This window comes from Elephantulus edwardii, unplaced genomic scaffold (assembly GCF_000299155.1).
Source record: "Elephantulus edwardii isolate Elephantulus edwardi_28Jun2011 unplaced genomic scaffold, EleEdw1.0 scaffold00051, whole genome shotgun sequence".
Lineage (NCBI taxonomy): Eukaryota > Metazoa > Chordata > Mammalia > Macroscelidea > Macroscelididae > Elephantulus > Elephantulus edwardii.
This window is the reverse complement of record NW_006399801.1, coordinates 190,970-195,435: the sequence shown is the minus strand read 5'-3', so window position 1 is coordinate 195,435 and position 4,466 is coordinate 190,970. Positions and strand designations below refer to the sequence as shown.

At 39.5% G+C, this 4,466-nt stretch overlaps 1 protein-coding gene across 1 annotated transcript in view; it reads left to right on the top strand.

Moving 5' to 3' along the window:
• FAM3B (family with sequence similarity 3, member B) overlaps positions 1–4,466 on the top strand; it is a 121,724-nt gene that overhangs the window by 90,247 nt on the left and 27,011 nt on the right. The gene's annotated exons all lie outside the window — the stretch shown is intronic.

The following is a 4,466-nucleotide window of genomic DNA, read 5'->3' as shown; positions in this document are numbered from 1 at the left end:
AATTTCCACACTCTGTTGGGTCACCTTTTTTTGGAATGGGAATAAAAATGCGTCTCTTCCAGTCAGTTGGCCAGGCAATTTTCCTCCAAATTTCTTGGCGAAACCTAATAAGAACGTACATGTAGAGCAGCATCTATCTGTTTGTTGAAGTATGTCAATTGTTATTCCATCAATTCCTGGGCTTTATTTTTTGCCAAGTCCTCAGAGCAGTCTGAAATTCCTCCTTCATCACCATTGCCTCTTGATCTTCCGTTGTTTTTTAACATTCTTCTGTGTCACCCAATTCCTTTTTGGTACAGTTACTCTGTACACCCCATCCATCTTCTTTTAATGCTTCCTGGATCATTCAATATCCTGCCCATGTTGTTGTTGTTGTGTATCATCTAGTCGGAACTGATCCATAGTCGACCCTCTGGTGGGTTTTCAGAGGCAGTTAAACGCACGGGAGGAGATTGGCCATCTTCTTGCCAGTAGGCCACCAGAGCTCCTGTCCTGCCCATAGCATCCTTATGTATTAGAATTTGTGGCTTGAATTTGTTCTTTAGATCCTTTGGCTGAAGAAATGCCAAGCGAGTTCATCCTTTTGGTTTTCAGACTCCAGCTCTTTGCACCTTTCATTATAATATTTTGTTCTGTTTTCCTGTGCTGCCCTTTGAAATCTTCTATTCATCTCCTTAACTTCTTGATTTCTTCCCTTTTTTTGGCTTCTCGGCACTCTGTTATAATATTCAGTGTCTCTTCTGACATCCATTTTAGCCTTTTCCTCTTCTGTTTTGTAATGACCCCCTGCATTCTTCCTGGATAATATTATTGATATTCTCCCACAGCTCATCTGGTCTTCGTTCATTAGTGTTCAAGGCCTCAAACTTGTTCCTAAGTTGGATTTTAAATTCAAGTGGGATAGAATCAGGATCAAATTTTTATTCCTGTAGATTTGATTAGACCTTCTTTAGCTTTAATATGAACTTGTATATGAATATTTGATGGTCTGTTTCACAATCAGCACCTGGCCTAATTTTCACTGCTGATAGTGAACTTCTTCAACAATTCCTGCCGCAGATGTTATCACCCTGATTCCTGCAAATACCATCAGGTGAAATCCATGTTTATAAGCTGTGTTTATGTTTCTTATAAAAGGTATTTCCTATGAACAGATAATTGATTGTGCAGAATCTTATCTTTCTATCCCCAGTATTATTTCTGTCACCAAGTCCATGTTTTCCTACTTCTTATCCTTCTTCCTGGTTCCCAACTTTTGCATTCCAGTCACCCATTATTATTTATATTATTATTATTAATGCATGTTTGTTTCATGTTCAATCAATTTTTCATTGCAAATGTTGGTAGAAATAATTTATTTTCTCCTCTTTGGTCCTGGTTGTTGGTGTATAAATTTGAATGATAATGGTATGAACAGGTTTTCCTTGTATGCATATGGACATTATCCTGTTACTAACAATATTCCATTTCAAGATTGATCAAGAAATGGCCTTTTTAATTATGAAAGTGACCCTTTGTTTTCTCACCTTTTCTTCACTGTTGTAGTAGATCATATGATCATCTGATTCAAAATGTCCCGTGCCAATCCATCTCATTTTGCCAGTATCTAATATGTAAATATTTATGCATTCCAATTCTTCCTTAATGATGTATAGTTTTCCTACATTCATGCTTCTCACATTCCACATTCCAGTCATTAGTTTCTGTTTACATCTGTTCCTCCTCCTTTGTGCTTCCAAATTTGAGGGCTCAGCCTCAGTTGCCATATCTGTTTTTCTGTTCTGTGTGTGCTCTGCTGCCTATAGAGTTTTAGAGGGCCTGTTATATTTTGGAAGTGATGGCAAATCCTTCTTTCTAGTCTGTGTTACATATTTAATTCTTTTTACAGGGCTTCATTTTACAAAATGTTTTGTGATTTTAACAAAAGAAATTTAAAACCATGTCCAACAAGACATTTTTAAATAGACTTTAAAAAACAAAAAGGAGTTGTACTTGGAAAAAAAATATCTGCTTTGACTGTCACCGCAGCTGGCTTGGGAAGACAGTTCCATATGGTCTTCCCATGAGTGAGCTAAGAAGATAGTTCAGCAACAGCAGGGATACCGTGACCTGAGACAAAATGTTCCCATTATGACAATACAGTGGGACAACCCAAAATACAAGGAGCAAAGAGGCATCCAAGTGCCTGCAAATCTTCTGCCAAAATGGCAGTATAGCCACCAGGCCTTTCGCCAAGGGAAGCAGCAGACAAATGAAAGTGGTATTTCAGACCCAGACCTGAATACTGGCTGTCTTAGCCTCCAAAGAAGCTTATATAGAAAGAGATTTATTTCCAGGAAATGCCTCTTATGCTTATAGAGGCAAGTATTGGGTTTGTGGGTCCCACCTCGAGAGAGGAATCTGGAGAGGCAGAGTCCAGGCTGCTGGCGCTGGAAGCTTCTAGCTTTGGGAGTAACACCTAAGGTCAGCGTGGGAAGCAGGCCCACAGATGGCAGACTTTGGATGCTCAGAGTCCTACATCCGCAGGAGCAGCAGGCTGCTGGCTTAAGTCTGGATACAAGGCAGATGTAAATCTGAACAGAGCTCTCTTGATACCATTCAGGCCACACCTCTGAGGAGATCTATTTTTAATAGATAAGACTAATCATATCTTTATAGATCTACCTTCCCTCCTGTCTCATTAACATCATGTTTTTGGTGGTGGTGTTGTGTGCCCTCAGAACCAACTCATAGCTGACCCTCCAGCGGGCTCAGCAGTAGTAAAATTGCACAGGAAGAAATTTCCCATCCTTTTTTTTTCAAGCAGCTGGTAAATCGAACCACATACTTTTGGGATTGCAGCACAGCTTTTTACCACTATGCCATCAGAGCTCCCTCATTAACATAATAGAGGTTAGAATTTACATCAGATAGTACATTCACATGTTGTTGTTGTTGTTGTTGTTGTTGTTGTTCTTATGTGCCACTGAGTTCTTTGCAACTCATAGCAACCCTGCATACAACATCCCTAAACCATTCTCTATCCTGTTCCAACCTTATTGTCTCCAATACACCTACCCCCATTACCCCAGTGACTGAATCAATCCATCTCATTGGGGGTCTTCCTCTCCTGCACTGTCCCTCCACAATCCCAAGCATGATGTCCCTCTCCAAGGACTGGTCCCTCCTTGCAACATGTCCAAAGTATGTCAGATGAAGGTTCAAAATCCTTGCCTCCAAGGAGCAGCCTAGAATCACCCTCTATAGGATGAACCTGTTTGTTCTCCTTGCAGTCCATGGTATCTTCAATAATCTTCTCCAGCACTAGCGTTCAAAGGCATCAATTCTCCTTCTATCATCTCTAGTCATTGTCCAGGTTTCTGATGCATAGGAAGTAATTGCAAAGACCATGGCCTGGATCAGGCGCACCTTAGTCTCTAGACTGACCTCATTGCTTGTCAGTACTTTGGAGTACTGAATATAATCACATTATACAAAAGGCCATTTTGACACAGTATTAACACAGTAACACGATATTAATCATCACAGTGAATAATTTGTTTTATTGTTGTTAAGTGCCCTTGAGTCATGTAGCATGACTCTGTGAACAGTGGATCTGAGCACTACCCTATCTGATGCCATCCTCATCATCTCTGTTATAGTTTAGCCCATTGTTGCAGCCACATGTCAATTTTTCTCGTTAAGGATCTTCCTCTCTTTAGCTAGCCCTCTACATTTCCTAGGACTGGCTCTTCTAACAACATACCCAAAGTATATGAGACAAAATTTCACCATCCTTACCTCTAAGGGACCACCTTGATTATTCTTTTTCAAAAACATATTTGTTCGCTCTTTTGGCAATCCTTGATGTATCTAGTATTCTTCTCCAACTGATGCTTCAATTGTGCTCTAAAGCATCAATTCCTCTTCTATTATCCTTATTTCTTTTCAGTTATCTGAAAGGTCAACTTTCTGATGCATAGAAAGTAATTGAAAAGACCATGGTTTGGATCATATATACCTTAGTCTTCAAATGGGAATCATTACTCTGAGCACTTTCAAGAGGTCCTTGACACCAGATTTTCCAATGCAGCAAGGGTTTTGATTTCTTGACTGCTAGTACCCAGGGTTTTGGTTGTAGATCTAAGTAAGATGAAATAGTTGACATTTTCTTTCTTTTCTCCATCTACCAGGATGTTGCCTGTGACCTTGTGATGAGGATTTTTGTTTTCTTGATGTTGAGATGTACTTCATAATAAAGGCTATAGTTTTTAATTTTGTGCAGCAAGTTCTTCAAGTCCTCCTCACTTTCTGTAAGCAAGATTGTATCATCTGTATAATGCAGGTTGTTGTTGAGTCTTAAAACAATCCTGATGTCACATTTTTCATGAAGTCCAACTTCTTGAATTATTTGTTCAGTAATGCTTACCCCCACAATAAGGGATTTATCTTTAACTGCTCCACAAATTGCTGTCTGTCAGATACTC